Source organism: Macrotis lagotis, chromosome 1 (genome assembly GCF_037893015.1).
Source record: "Macrotis lagotis isolate mMagLag1 chromosome 1, bilby.v1.9.chrom.fasta, whole genome shotgun sequence".
Classification (NCBI taxonomy): domain Eukaryota; kingdom Metazoa; phylum Chordata; class Mammalia; order Peramelemorphia; family Peramelidae; genus Macrotis; species Macrotis lagotis.
The window spans coordinates 91433497-91450348 of NC_133658.1; the positions used below are offsets into that span (position 1 = coordinate 91433497).

The following is a 16852-nucleotide window of genomic DNA, read 5'->3' on the forward strand; positions in this document are numbered from 1 at the left end:
TTTCCAATGAGGAGGAACTTGCTCCCTCCCAAGTCAGTCTGTTCTTTTCTACAATTAGTGAGCATTTCTATATGATTGAAAATTTTGCATCGATGCAAATAGTATACACATGGTATAGATTTTATGATCCAAATTTAGATTATAGGAAGAATAAATCTTAGTGAAGACAATCTTATCTCTTCCCTTCTCTATCAACCTGATCCTCATCTCCCCTATCCCCATTTCTCCACTCATATATTGGGATACATAAACTGTGCCTTTTTGCTCTTTTAATGCTCATATTTTTGTTGTGATACAACCCATTTGCTAATTCTTTAAGGAGAGGAGGCTTAGAAATTAAAAAAAAAGATATTGCTTAAAATCTTTATACTACTTTATACTTTATATTCACCAAAAGAATAAGACATGACCCAACAAAGTGTGGTTTTCAAATGTAGCAGATATGTACTTAATTTTTATAATTTATCACACTGAGAATATATTAATTGCAAAATTATCTCATATTTTTCTTTGAGGAATCAAAAGACTAGCATTGCTAGCAAGACTGTATTGTATATCTTCAGTTCTAAGTCATTGACTTAATTGGAGACCACATTATTTAGCTTGGGCCTGGAGATATATAAATGAAAATCCAGTTGACCACATGGGCCAACAAACACCAATAATCTAATTATTTTCTTCCATGGGAGATATGAAAAGATGACTAATGGTGCCAGTGGGATCATAAAAATAAGATACTCTTCTCTCTTGGCAAGAAAATAGAATAAAAATGGTTTTTCTGGGATAGGGCAAAATTCCTAGAAAAGCTTTTTCAAACCCAAGGAAGTTTAACAACCCTTCAAATCCCGAAGCTTAATCATGTGCAAAGATTTCTTATAATTCTGTAATCTTCAGTGAAGGAAAGTATCAGCTCTCACTGGACTTCATGAAATGGAGGATCATGCCAACTTAAAGATCAGAGTAATAGAATTATATGCTTATTTTTCATTTCATTATTTAGGTACTTGTTTACCAAGTTATGATGGTATGGTATTATTGGGAATCACTATATGGCTTTCTAAAGACCATAAATACCAATGGAAATATTAGTGTTTAGAAAAAAAAGTAAATTGAAAGAGGTCTAAGAAGCATAATCTCTTTTTAATTTAGAAAATGACTTTATTTCCTCATAAGTCATTGTGTGAAGTTCCTATCCAAGTTCATATAATATTCCCATTTATTGAGCTATCCAAGCTTTTATGCACTGTAGTTCAAGTAAGATTATGCTTTAAAACTGTGTAGAGTTTAATATTACACCTATTAATCTATAAAATATTTTCTAAATATTTGATTCAGAAGAAACTGCTTTACATCTACATTCCTTTGAATGAGAGATGTATTACTATCATCATTTTTTATTTCCTTTTTTTGTTTTGGCTTGCAAAGTGGCTTTCCTTTCTTATTTTTTACATGTGCGTGTTATTTTATTTTTTCAACTCAATAATATTTTATTTTTTTCCAATTACATGTAAACAATTAATTTAATTTTTTACATTCATTCACAAGATTTTAAGTTCCAGATTTTTCTCTCTCCTTACCTTTCTTCCCCTCTTGCTCTAAGACAGTAACAGTCTGCTTTAGGTTATATCTGTACAATCATATTTATCATATTTCCATATCAGTAACATTATAAAAGAAGAATCTGAACAAAAGGATAAAACTGCAAGAAATAAAAAGCAAAAAAATGGGAAAATAGTAAGATTAAATCTGCAATCAATTTTACAGTTCTTCCTCTGGATGTGGATAGCAATTCTCATCATGAATCTTTTGGAATTGTCTTGGATCATTGTATTGTTAAGAGGAGCTAAATCTGTCACAGCTGTTCATTGTACAATGTTGCTATTACTGTGTACAATGTTCTCTTGATTCTGATCACATCAGTTCATAAAATTCTTTGCAGAATTTTCTGAAATCCACCTACTTATTATTTCTTATAGCAAAATAATATTCCATCATATTTGCATACCTCAACTGGTTTAATTATTCCCCAACTGATGGACATTACTTCAATTTCTAGTTTTTTTGCCACAACAAAAAGAACAGCTATAAATATATTTTTTCACAAGCTGGTCCATTTCTTTTTTTTTTTATGATCTCTTTGAGATACAGACCTAGTAGTGCTTTTGCTGGATCAAAAGAAATGCTTATTCTAATTGCCTTTTGGGCATAGTTCCAAGTTCTTCAGAATCACTAGCTCAGGTCATAACTCCTCCAATAATGTATTAGGGTTCCAATTCTTCCATATCTTTTCCAACATTTCTCATTTTCCATTTTCTATTACATTAGGCAATCTAGTACTTTGGAGTTGTTGTAATTTGCATTTGTCTAATCAATAGTGATTTAGACACTACCTTTTTATATGCCTATAAAACCTATTAATTTCTTTATTTGAAAACTGCCTGTCCATATCCTTTGACTATTAATCAATTGAGGAATGACTTGTATTCTTACAAATGAAGCACACTATCTACCTCCAGAGAAAGAATTGATAATGTTTAAAAACAGACTGAAGCATGCTATTTTTAACTTTTTCTCTTTCTCTCTTCTTCTTTTATTCATCTTCTTATTCAAAATGACTAATATATAAATGTTGTAGATGATTGCACATGTATAACCTAACTAAGGGAGGGAAATAGGAGGGAGGGAGATGGCTAGAATTTGGGAATTCAAAAGTTTAAATAAAAATGCTTAAAAATTGAAAAAAAAGAAATTTGGGGATTTTCTGTGAGGTCTGAGATAAAGAACCTGGGGTTCATGAACAAAAAATATTTTATCCCAATTCAAAAATATATCTATAGTGTCATTATTATGAGGAAAATTGCCAAGATGCATTCAAAGGCAAAGGCCTTTCACACTCCAGGTTTTTGGACTGGGGAAGTAAATATGAAAAACAGATTCACTTGTGTACCATCTAATATGTAAACACAACTTTAAGGATTCATTTATAGCTTGCTTAGTTCTTTTTCTGAGTTTGGATTATTTAAATTCTCTATTTTATTTTATGTTAATCTGAATCTTTTACATTTTTAATATTAATTTCAATTCTTGATCTTATTAACATAAAGGTAGACAAAATACTTTCTGTCTAATTTCATTTCTTTTTCATTTATTATGAACCAACTACTCCCTTTTTGTACTGAAGATGTGTTTTTTAATTATATTACCAAGTAATTTATGTATATATATATATATATATATATATATATCAGTGTTTTAAAAATGATTCCTAATTTTATTTGTAAATTCAGTTTGAGTATTTGCATTCATTTTTTATAAATATCTTCTTTGATATTCTGAATTTCTATTTTGTAGTTTCATTAGGACATTTTCTAGGGGTTTGTTTAAGTGCATACCCAATTCATTGATTTGCCCTTTAGCTCATTTATTGATAGAAACTTTTAGATATAAATTTTCCATCAATTTAATTTTAGATGAAAATGTCTCTTATGTGAATAGTTTTACATCTCTACTTACTACCTACTACAGTAGGATACTATGTATCTATATATTCTGACATTCATGAATTGTAGTATGTGTATATGCAAAATATATGCATCAGTAGATAAACAGAAACAAAGAAAGAAAAGAAGGGAGAGAGGGAGGAAGGAGGAGCAGAAAAAAGAAGAAAGAAGAATTAGAAGAAGAAGAAGAAGAAGAAGAAGAAGAAGAAGAAGAAGAAGAAGAAGAAGATGAAGAAGAAGAAGAAGAAGAGATGAAGAAGAAGAAAGAAGAAGAAATAAAAAGGAGGAGGAGAAGTAAGACAGGAAGAGGAAAAGAAAGAAGAGGAAGAAGATAGATACCTAGATGCATAGATGCATAGATACATAGATGACAGATTTAGAAACTATCCTAGCATATATAATTATTCAATAATATAATGTACAATGGTTCTGCTTTAGTTCTATATTGAAATACCAAAGAAATGATTAAAGAAGGAAAACACAATTGGGAACAACTGAATTAAATTCCACAAATACTGACTGTCGTATGAAAGACACTGTGTTGTCACAAAATCTGGTACATTGCTCTTATTCCTTGTTCATAAAGTTATTCTATTAATAAAATGTGGGTTATACAAACATGGCAACAAAAACTAGCACCTTAGGGTCCTTCAGCTGTACATGTTTGGAATAACTGCAAAACTAGTTCTATCACTGAGTGTCTGAAAGAGAAATAGAAAGATACAGAGATAGGGAAGCAGAGAGATGGAGAGAGAAAGAGGAGAGGACAGGAAGGGGGAGAGAGAGAGAGAGAGAGAGAGAGAGAGAGAGAGAGAGAGAGCGAGAGCGAGCAAGAGAGCGAGAGAGCACTTTCCTGTTTTCCTGGGCTTAGTGTATGTGCTAGGAGTATGCATTCAGTCCTTTTCAGTCAGAGGTCAGATTCACCTCTGCCTCACCTACAACCCTTTCATCTCAAGTCCCTGCCAGAAGTGAAGTCTAAGAGTTGAAATGTTGAGGTAGGTGCTTTTGTATCTTTCTTTCATTTTTTTTTTGCAGTTACTTTGAGATTAATTATTTAAGTGGGCAAAGTATGCTTTGGAAAAAAGAAAGCCCTGAATGAATTGAAGACCAATTTCAAAACCCTGGCTTTTATTAGTCTAATTTAAATTTTGAAAGCATCCTGGAAGCAAAATTTGTAGAGCAGTGAACTGAAAATCAGCAAAATCTGAATTCTAATCTAGTCTCAGACACTAGCTATACAATTAGGTTCTTGCCCCTTCAATATCAAAGAACAGGAAAATAATATCATTATGTTTGAGAAAAAGCACAGTGAGTTCAACTGTGGCTGATCAGCTTAATATGAGCTCAGAATGTTCTACCACAAGTTGGACACAAATATTCCATATGAGTACCTGGGGTGGATACTGTAAATTTACATATGTTGTTTCCTTTAAGCTGCTTCAATTTTGCCTTCCTCATAGAGTGCATCCCCCTGCTGAGGGCATGCCATGCTGGGGTAGCCCTCTGCCATTGTCTCCCAAATTATGCAATCAATTTCAAAATTCTTCAATAAAACCTTCAGAGTGCCTCAGTATCGCTTTTTCTCACCCCCTTGTGAGCACTTGCCCTGTGTGAGGTCTCCATAGAATAGTCTTTCTGGCAAATGTACTTCTGGCATTTTAACAGCATTATCCAGCCCATCATAGTTACACATTGTAGTAATGTTGAAATGCTAGGCAATTTAGCTCAAGAAAAGACCTCAGTGTCAGGTATCTTCTCCTGCCAGGTGATCTTCAGAATCTTCATAAGACAATTTAAATGGAAGCAATTCAGTTTCCTGACATAATTATGGTGGACTATCTGGGTTTCAGAGGCATATAACAATGAGATCAGCACAACATCTCTGTAGACCTTCAGTCTGGTAGTCAGTCTAATACCTCTTCTCTCCCCACTTTCTTTCAGAGCCTCCCAAATATTGAGCTAGCTCAGACAATGCAAGTATCAACCTCATTGTCGATGTGTCCCTCCCTGGAAGGGACACTGCCAAGGTAAGTGAAGTTGTCCAATGTCAAAACTTCTCTACTTGCTGTAACTGAAGATTCCTTTTATGGATAGTGAGTGAATGTGGTGCTGGCTGATAGAGCACCTGTGTTTTCTTGATATTTGTTATCCCAAGATTAGTTCAAGCAGCAGAGTATCAATCCATAGTTTGTTTCATCACTACTTCAGAGAATGCATTGAGGACACAATCATCTGCAAACAAAATATAATGCTTCAACACTTCCTCGACTTCAGTCTTTTGTAGCCTTTTCAAATTGAAGAATTTGCCATCAGTGTGGTAGCTGAACTTGAGGCCATGTTGATCCTCAGTGAAGGTGTTTGATAACATGGTTGAAAAAATAATGCTAAAAAACATAGTAGCAAGAACACATCCTTTTCTCACACCATTAATGCCTTGGAAATCTCAACAGCATTGTCCACTATCCAGAACCTGGTCATGCACACCATCATGAATTTGATGTACAATACTGATAAATTTCTCTGGGCAGTCAAAGTTTGACTAATTTTCCATAAACCCCAATGACTGACAGTATCAAAGGCCTTGGTCAGATCTATAAATGTTGTATAGAGACCTCTGTTCTGTTCCTGGAATTTTTCCTGGAGTTGTCAGGCAGCAGCTGTAGAATTACTTAATATCTGACTGCCTCAGTTTTCTCTTCTAAAAAATAGGTATAAAAATAAGAATTCCCTCTCAGACTTGTCAGGATAAGATGAAATACTCCAGTTGATGAATATCTCCTTATTTTCCAATTCTTTGCTGCTACTACAACAAGAGCTATTATATAATAGTTTTTTACATGTGGGTTCTATCCCCTTTTTTATGATCTCTAGACATAGTATTGTAGGATCAAAGGTATGTAGTTTTAGTGTCTGAAGCTTGCCCAAATTGCTTTCCAAAATGGTTAATTAATCTACAACTTTTTCAACAATGCATTATTATTCTGGTTTTCCCACATCCTTTCCAACATTCATGAATTTCCTCACCATTTTAGCCAATTTAAGAGATATGAGGTGATATTCATTTGTATTTCTATTAACAATAATGATTTGGAGCAATTTTTCATATTCCTATAGATAGCTTTAAGTTCTTCATCTGAAACCTGACTGTTCATATCTTATGACTATTTAACAGTTGGGGAATGATTTTTATTCTTATAAATTTGACTCAGTTTTCTAATATTTTAGAAATGAGTCCTTTATTAGAAATATTGTGAACATTGTTTCCCATCTTCCCTTCTAATCCTGGTTACATTGGCTTTATTTGTGCAAAACCTTTTTGATTTAATGTAGCTAAATCATCCATTTTACAAATTACTATATTCTCTATGCCTTCATGGGTTAATGAATATCTTCTCATTTCTTATATCTGATAGACTATTCTTTGTTCTCTTAATTGACTTAGTACCCTTTATGTCTAAATCTTGTATCCATTTCAAGCTTATCTTGGGAAAAGATAAGAGATAGGAGTCTATGCCTAGGTTTTGCTGTACTATGTTTTAGCTTTCCCAGCAGTTTTTATCATATAGTGAGTTCTTATCCCAGAAGCTAGAGTATTTGAATTTATCAAGCAGGAGGTTACTATACTATTTACTACTATTTCTTTTGCACCTAATCTATTGCACTGATCCCATAGTCTCTGTTTCCTAACCAGTACTAGACAGTTTTGATGACTGACATTTTAAACATAATTTTAGATCTAATATAGCTAGGCCAACTTCCTTTCCTTTTTTGTTCCATTAATTCCCTTGATATTCTTGAACTTTTGTTCCTTTAGATGAATTTTGTTATTTTTTTCAAATTCTTTAAAACAATTTTTGATAGTTTAATTGGTATAGCACAGAGTACATAATTTAATTAAGACAAATTGGTAATTTTTTATTATATTAGCTTAGTCTAACCATGAGCAATTCACATTTTTCCAATTGTTTAGGTCTGACTTTATTTGAATGAAAAGTGTTTTGTAATTGTGTTCATATCATTTCTACGTTTGTCTAGGAAATTAGATTCTCGTCTACAGTTATCTTCAATGGAATTTCTTTATTTCTCTTGTTCTTGGATTTTGTTGGTAAAATATAGAAATGCCAGTGATTTATGAGGGTTTATTTTATATCTTGAACTTTGTTAAAGTTGCTGTTTCAAGTAGTTTCTAGGTAATTCTCTAGGATTATATAAGTATATCAAAAGATTATCTTTGAAGAGTGAAAGGTTTGTTTCTTCATAGCCTATTCTAATTCTTTCAATTCATTTTCTTATTGTTAAAGCTAACATTTGTACTTCTATATTGAATAAAAATGGTGAAAATGGGCATCCTTATTTCACCACTGATATTATTGGGAATACTTCCAGTTTATTGATGGTATTAGATAGATGCAACTTATGATTTTAAGGAGAAGTCTACTTATTGCTACAATATTTTGTGTTTTTATAGTGTATTTTGTGAAAGCTGTTAGCTATCAAAGGTGTTTCCAGCACTTATTGAGGTAATCAATATTTCTATCAATTTTCTTATTGATATGGTTAACTATGCTGATTGTTTTCTTAATATTGAGCACCATTTCTTAATATTTCTTAATATCCTGCTTGCACACCTTGTATAAATCCTACCTGATGATAATTTATTATTCTAGTGATAATTTGCTGTATTTTTTTTTGCTAAAATTTCATGTAAAATTGTTGCACCAATCATTAGAGAGATTGGTTTATAATATTCTTTGATATTTTATAGGTGTCATGAAGGAATTTGGCAGGACTCCATGTATATTTTTTTTCAAATAGTATATATAGAATTGGAGTTCATTGTTCTTTAAATAGTTGGTAGAATTCACTTTTAAATCCATTGGCTCTGATGATTATTTCTTAAGGAGTTCATTGATAGTTTATTCATTTTTTTCTAAAATGAGTTATTTAGGCATGCTATTTCCTCTTCTGTTAATCTTAGCAAATGAGATTTTTGTAAATATTCATCTATTTCACCTAGATTGTTAAATTTATTGGCCTACAGTTATGTTAAATAGCACTGAATTGTTATTTTTATTTCATCCTCATTGGAGGTAGGTTCACCATTTTAAGTTTTGATATTAGCAATCTGGTTTTCTTCTTTCTTTTTTTTAAAAATCAGATTAACCAAAAGTTTATTTTATTTCTTTTTTCATAAAATTAAACCTTAGTTTTATTTATTAGTTCAGTAGTTTTCTTACTTTCAATGTTATCAATTTCTCTTATGACTTTCAGAATTTCTAGTTTGGTATTTAATTGAGGATTTTTAATTTGTTCTTTTTCTAACTTTTTTAGTTTTATGCCAATTAATTGATCTCCTTTTTCTCTAATTTATTCAGGTAAGTATATATAGAAATACAAACTTTCTCCTAATACCTGCTTATTGCATCCCACAAGTTTTGGCAGGATATTTCATTATTTTAATTGTCTTGGATGAAATTCTTGATTTTCTTTACTTTTTTTTTTTACTTTGGCAAGGCAATGGGGTTAAGTGACTTCTCTACCATCACAAAACTAAGCAAGAATCAAGTGTTTGAAACTGGATTTGAACTCAGGTCCTCCTAACACCAGGGCCTATGCTCTGTCCACTGTGCCATCTAGCTGCCCCAGTTCTTAATTATTTCTATGATTTTTTAATTTAATTCATTCATCATTTAATATTAGACTATTTAGTTTATAATTAATTTTAAATTATCCTTCCATGGCTTTTTGTTACATATAATTTTTATTGATCATTATCTGGAAAGTAAGTATTTAATATTTCTGCCTTTCTGAACTTGATTTTGAGGTTTTTATGCCCTAATTCATGGTCAGTTTTTGTATAGTTGCCATGTATTGCAGGGAAGAAGGAATATTCCTTTCTATCCCTATTCAATTTTCTCCAGAGGTCCCACAGATGGACCTTTACAGAGATCTATCACATCTAACTTTTCTAAAATTCTATTTACCCCCTACTTCCTTTATGCCTATTTTATTGCTAGATTTATCTAATTCTGAGAGAAGAATATTGAAATCTTACACTAATATAATTTTGCTGTCTATGTCTTCCTCTAGGTCCTTAAGATTCCCCTCTAAATTTTGGATTCCATACCACTTAGTGAATATATTTTTAATAATGATATTACTTCATTGTCCATTGTGCCTTTTAGGAAGTTGTAGGTTCCTTTATCCCTTTTAATTTGACCTATTTTTGCTTTTGCTTTGTCTGAAATAAGGTTTGTCTCTTTACTTCAACTGAGGCATAGTGTATTCTACTCCATACTTTTACCTTTAGACTTTGTGTATCTTTCTGCTTCAAATATGTTTCTTGTAAACAACATATTGTTTTTAATCCACTTTGTTATCTGCTTCTATTTTATGGGAGAGTTCATCCCATTCACATTCACAATTATAAATACTAACTGTATTTCCCTCCATCTTTTCTTTCCCCTGTTTGTATTTTTATCTTCTTTCCCTTTATTCTCCTCACCAGTATTTTGTATTTTGCTGCTGCCTCCCTCAGTCTGAATTCCCTTTTATCAAACCACTTCCCTTTTCTTTTCCCTTTTCCTCTTTATTCATTTTTTTAAATTACTTTTCATTCCCCTTTTAGAAGTCCCTCTTTTTCTTTTCTTTCCCCTTCCACTCCTTCTTCCCTGCTTCCCTGCAAGCATGGATCAATTTCTTTACCCAATTGGGAGTATATATCATTCCCTCTTTGAGTCAAACCTGTTGAGAGTAAGATTTATTCAATGTTCATACCCTCTCTTCTTTCCCTCCCCTATATTAAGTCATTTATGCTTCTCCATGTGTTGTTATTTATCCTATTATGGCTCACCTTCTTTTCTTAGCATAACAACTTTTTTCCATGTCCTAATTATTTTAGAGATATCTTGTATATACTCCATCCATCAAAGTATACTCCTTTCAACTGTCCTGATAAAAGGGCATTTCTCAAATGCCATAAGCATACTTACATCATCACTTTATACTCATATTCTTTTTTCAAGTACAATCCATCCAATTGTCCCAATAAAAATACAACCCTCAAATGCTAAAAGTTTGATCACTTCAAAGTTAATTTATACCCACATCCACTTTTCAAGTACCTTTCCCCCAATTCCACATCAAAATCAATATCTATCCACATCCTTTTTCTAAGTAGATTTCTTTCATTTGTCTTAAATGAAATACATTTTTTCAGGAGTTGCAAGTATTGTCTTCCCATGTAGCAATGTAAACAATTTAGGTTTATTGACTAACATTTTGCCCCTTTCTATTTACCTTAATATGCAGTTCTTGAGTCTTGTATTTGAAGATCAACTTTTCTGCTGAGTTCTAGTCTTTTTATCATGTAAGTTTGCAAGTCCTGTATTTCATTGAAAGTTCATATGTTCCCCTAAAGGAATATCTGAATTTTGCATGGTACTTGATTCTTGCTTGTAATACAAGGTCCTTTGCCCTTTGTTATATCATTTTCCAAGTCCTTCAATTCCTTTAATGTTGAAGTTGATAAATCCTATATAATTGTTACTGTGACTTCTTGGTATTCAAACTGCTTCTTTTTTGACTTCTTATAGAATTTACTTCTTTAGCTGAGAATTCTGAAATTTGATTCAATACTCCTTGTAATTTTTAATTTTGCATTCTCTTTCTAGATGTGTTCAATAGATCCTTTGAAGGACTATTTTAGCTTCTTGTTCAAGGATATTAGGGTAGTTTTTCATGAAAAATCCATGCAAGATATTATACAGGCTCTTTTTCTTATTTTGACTTTCAGGTAAACCAATAATTAATAAATCATCTTTTCTGAATCTGTTTTCCAGGTTGGTCATTTTTCCTATGAGGTACTTTATACATTTTTCCTACTTTTTTTAACATTTTCTGTTTTTGTTTTTGTTTTTGATGGAATTTTGGTGTGTTAGAGTCATTAGTTTACATCTGTCCAATTCTAGTTTTTAAAATTTTATTTTCTTCAGTTAGCATTTATTTTCTTTTCCAATTGGTTAATTATTATTTTAGATGCTTCTTTTTTTCAGTTGTTCACTGTTACTTTTCTAGTTGGTCAATGTTATTTTTTAAATTATTATTCTCTTCAGTCAATTTTTCATAATTCTCCAGTGTGACTCACATTTCTTTTCTCCATTTTCTTCTCTTCTTTGGTTTTTAAAATTCTTTTTGAGCTCTTCCAAGAGTTCTTTTTGTTACTTGGGGCTAATTCATAAAGCCTTTTGAGTTCACATATACTTCACTTATATTCCCTTTATAACTGCTTTCATTTTCTGATGGTATTTTTATTGACCCTTTCAGAATAATAGCTGCCAGTGATTAATATTTATTTATTTGTTTGTTTGGTCATTTAATAGTAGAATTCTGTCTGTTCTTGTGGTAAAGGGTGTATGGACCCAAGATGCATTTTGCTCCCTGTGCTAGGGTAGCCCAATACTGCATCAGTGAGGAAAGAGAGGGGGTTGGGATCTGAGTTGTGGGTTGGGACCTAAGCCATGGTGTTCATTGGACTATAACTGAACTGCACTGTGGCTAAGAGCAGGCTATACTGGGGTATACAACTCTTTCACTCACTTGGGACAGAATTTTTCCTAAAGTTCCTCCAAGATACCTCACTGAGATTATTTCACTATTTATTTGGAGGGGTTTTGTGCCTTTTGAATATGTTTAGAGGTTTCATTAAAAGTTGTTTTGGGAAAAAACCCTGGGAGATTCTTAGTTTGGATTTTTTTGCAAGTCAATGGGGTTAAATTACTTGTCCCAGGTCACTCAGCTAGGTAATTATTAAATGTCTAAGGTCAGATAGTGCTCTATTCACTGCACCGTAGCTGCCCCATTACTTTTAATTCTTTCAAGATAATTTTATTACACACTAAAAGAGTGGAAAATCTATTATTATGGCAAACTTAGAGTCATTAAAGCAACTTTTCAAATTTCTGAATGTAATCCCAGTCAGTTTCTACAACTGCCATGGGGAGCATCAGTGCAAAGAAAAGTGTAAATTTAATTAAATAACAGAACAAAATAAATGACCAGGAAAATCTCCCTTATGCACAAAGACATTCCTCTGTTCCACAGATTTCAGTGGCAATTCTAGGAGACAAAACATGTATAAGGAAACCATGTAGCCAGGAAGTCTATTCCTAAATAGGAATGGGTTATGCTCTGGGTCCAACTCCTTGTCCATGTGTTCCATCTGTCTCAGTTATGTCTTTTTTTAAACTACAATTTCAATTTAATTGGCTAAATGTTTACATGATTTTATGGTTTTCACATTTCTCAGAAAGTCATTGGGATACATATACAGGGAACAGATAAAAACCAACATCTGTAATGTATTTCATGTTATCCTTGACAAACTTCTTAACATAAAAGGTCTTGTCAACTTTGTTGTTCAAATTAAACACTTTGTATACTCTAATATGTTTGATAGTGATTGAGTAGCTGAAGTAATTAATTTTAACATGAATTCTTAAATGAGAGTATTTTCAAACTCAAGTATAACAGGGCAACCATTCTAAGGTAGATCTATTCCCAAGACATATTAGTTTACATAGAATACAGAAGGTGCCTTGTTTTGTGTGGGTTTTCAAAAAGAAATAAAATCCTGTTACAAAGTAGGCATTCATTATAGTAGTACAAAGTACAAACCTCTTATCAAGTTATGTTATTACAAGAAAAGAAATAGGTATTTGCTATAAATATAAGGAGAGGGGAAAGATCACTGAAAATTTTTAGTTTGTGAAAAAAGTTATTGACATTATTTGAATATCACTTAAATTATAAAACTGGTATATGATTCTATAAAATAATGAACACAAATCACATAAACAATTCCTGCAGTTCAGTAATGAACCCCAAAGTCCAAGAGCATGAATTACAGTCAAACATATTTTTCAGGAGACATAATTTTGACATTTAAATCAAAGTAACTAAGACCAGACTAAGTACATTCACTCAAGTACAACAGATTTAGATGTTTTTAGTTTTATAATAATCATTAATTTATAGCAAAACTTTAGGTTCAATTTCATAAGTTCTCATAAACTTTCTAGTCTATTTCCCAGAGTACTAAAGTGTCAAACTTTGTCCTTAAAAGACAAAATTCTCTAGGGGAGACTAGGTGGCACAGTGGATAGAGCATCAGCCCTGGAGTCAGGAGTACCTGAGTTCAAATCCGGTCACAGACACTTAATAATTACCTAGGTGTGTGGCCTTGGGCAAGACACTTAACTCATTGCCTTATTAAAAAAATCTCTAGATTATTTCTGGGAGAAGTTATGTTTCTTTTTTTTTTTCCCTGCTTATTCTATGCTTGTCTTGCTATAGCTTCTTTCAGTAACAATACCTGGGACATGGATAGCAGATGGGATTCTTGGGTCATTGCTAGTAACAGTTGACCCATCTATCTGCCACAGAAGGAGGGATTTATATGTTGGGTTGTTTCTTCAAGGGCATGGGATGCTCATTTGACTACCTTGACACCTGAAGCTTTAAAGGACCAGGATATCTCTTAATTTCTAATTCTGCTTTACTACTTTGAGCATCTTTGGATTTCTCTATCATGTTTGCAGGAAACTGCAAGATTGGGAAATCTTATCATCCTGCAAAATTGAATCCATTTTGGTACTCATACCTCCTGGGTACTTTCTGACCCTCTAATTGGAGGGCTGATCCAGGAATTCCAAAATCTCCATTTAAGGAATGAGGCATAGGTCAGCCATCTCTTTATTTCTCAGTGACTCTCTTCCTCCCTCATAGAATTCTTCCTTATGCCCCTATATTGGGTACCTTCTATCCTCTTCCCTAATGTCTCAGATTCCTTTTGAGTACTGATTTCACTCATTAAATTGTAGACTCCTTGGTGCCACAGATTATATTTCTTTGTTGTATCTGTATCCCCAACACTTAGCATAATATATGGGACATAGTAACTTCTTAATAAATATTTAGTGATGGATGAAATTGTTGAATTGATGTTGCAGAATAATTCTCTGCTTCCACACCTCTGAGGAACACTTTTGGAAATTGCTTCCCTGGTAATTATTGTGGTAGAGAAGGGCAAATTTTCTAGCCTTTTAACACTAAACTTAATTTTCTAAACTTTTTAATTAGTGAGGTTTTTAAAGTTATATTTTATGTTTTACAAGGAACTTCATTGCATTTTAACCTTGGAACCTAAATCATTCAAATGGCCTAAATTTGCATTTGAAAATTTCTAAATTCTTGAAGAAAGAATAGTTTCTTATTCTACATGAACTTTCCTAAGCCTACTATATTAGGAAGTGGGTTATTATTTCTATTTCATTTTTAGACAGATTAAGAGAATTTTTTGTTTGTTTTTCTAGAAATATACTTATCAAATAGCAAAGGAAATGCTAACTAAATCACATTAATCTAATTTTAAAAGATTGTGAACTCCAGCACCACTAACTGATCTGTTGTAAAGGTCAATACTTAACAGAGATAACCTGCTTTCTAGGGAATTTTAAATTTCCACCAATATCATGGTAAATAACATATTAGTAGTCTAAATTTGTCATTTTCCCCCCCTCTTCAGATTTAAAATACATTTTGGTCATTAGATGAACATGTGGCTGTTAATGTGGAAGAAACAATTTTCAAATTTAGTTGACATTCAGCAAATTCAGAAGGAAATTCTTTCATAGAAACCATATGGTAAATGAGACAGTTTTATTTTGCAAAATTTCCTTGAAAAGGGTTTTGATGATGAATACCTGAATGGATGATTGGAATTAATTCAAAGTTAAACCACTTTACTAACCAGGAGAGGACAGAAATCTCCTTTACTACCCTGCCCCATCCCCCAATACTTAATACTTCCATCTACAAATCTCATTCAGGCAATATTTTCAATAACTTCAGTATTTCATTTACAATCTTCCTCTCCATTCCACCAATACTTTATCTCAGGCATTTCAGTTCATGTTGACAACCTATTGTACAATCAGTCTACTAGGAGAACATCTTTAGGTTCTCAAATTTTTTAAAATTATGAATATTCTATCCTTTCTTATTCTTCTATCTTTTACTTTAAGCCTTTTTAGCATGACTATGTATCCCTTGGTCTCCTTTTCCAGGCCATTTGTTTCACTCTGACTTCACTTGTTTCTTTACTAATGCTTGATCCCATTATCTGACACTAAATGTAATTATTACTATCCTAGAAGCTCTTCCATGTTTCATTGGCTTCCATTACCTACCTTCAAATCTTCATCCTTTGACAAACCACACTGTGCCAAGAACAATATCTGAGAGAGAGAGAGAGAGAGAGAGCACTAAGTGGTGCAGTGAATATGGTACCAGGTAAGAAGTTCAAATCTAACCTTAGTTGCATACTAGCTATGTATCCCTAGGTAAGTAACTAAACTCTGTTTATCTCAGTTTCCTCCTCTTTAAAATAAGCTAAAGAAGGCAATGACAAATTATTTAGACTCTAGCACAAAACAAAAATACAAATTGGGTCATAAAGATGTATTCTACAATCTGACACAACTAAACAACACATACAAACACATGTTCATTGTTATGTTATTTTTTCTTTAAAAATATCCCTTGCTTGGCTCAGGAAGACTATTGATATGTTTTCCACTTCCTTTACATCTTCAATGCAAAGCAGCCATGAGAAGCCCAAGAAGGGCATAGGTGCTTAGCTGATAAATAATGATGTATAATCTAAGCAAAGGAGCTTTACTCAGATAAATTAGTTCTCATTGGTTAATCTTCTGTTTAACCCTTACCATGACTAAGTCAATGTCTTTTTAAACTTTTAATTATCTAGCAGGATTTCATTTTGTTCTACTTTCAAAAGAAGACTAGCAAGGGAATCAGACCCAGCCCAGAATACCCACCATCTGACTTATAAAGACCAGAAGCTCATTCATCTCATCTATTTGCCAAATGAACAAGGACAATGCTTCTATGATACCAATATGGTGTTGATACCTAAATCAGGAAGAGACAGAACAGAGGGAAAAAAAGTTGTAAATCAATTTCCCTAATGAATATGAATGTAAAAATTTTATATAAAATATTAGCAAATATATTTCACCAAGTTACCACCAGGATAATATATTATGAATAAGCAAGATTTATACCAGAAATGCAGGGTTGGTTCAATAGTAGGAAAACTATCAGCCTAACTGAACATATTAATAATAAACCTAACAAATTATATGATTATCTCAATAGATATTGAAAAAGCTTTTGACAAAATACAGAACACATTCCTATTAGAAACATTAGAGAGCATAGAAATAAATGGAAATTTCCTTAAAATGATAAGCATTATCTATCTAAATCCATCA

General features: G+C 32.3%; 1 long non-coding RNA gene across 7 annotated transcripts in view; it reads right to left on the bottom strand.

Annotated features, from left to right (window-relative positions):
• LOC141500931 (uncharacterized) overlaps positions 1-16852 on the bottom strand; it is a 405792-nt gene that overhangs the window by 143956 nt on the left and 244984 nt on the right. For 5 of the 7 annotated variants that reach the window (XR_012472091.1, XR_012472087.1, XR_012472084.1 and 2 more), the window contains 2 exons: positions 16397-16490; positions 3794-15796 (listed from right to left, as the gene is read on the bottom strand). This is a non-coding gene — a long non-coding RNA (uncharacterized LOC141500931). Of the gene's footprint in view, positions 1-3793; positions 15797-16396; positions 16491-16852 lie in introns of those variants that run through there. The other 2 variants (XR_012472086.1, XR_012472089.1) reach the window with 1 other exon arrangement.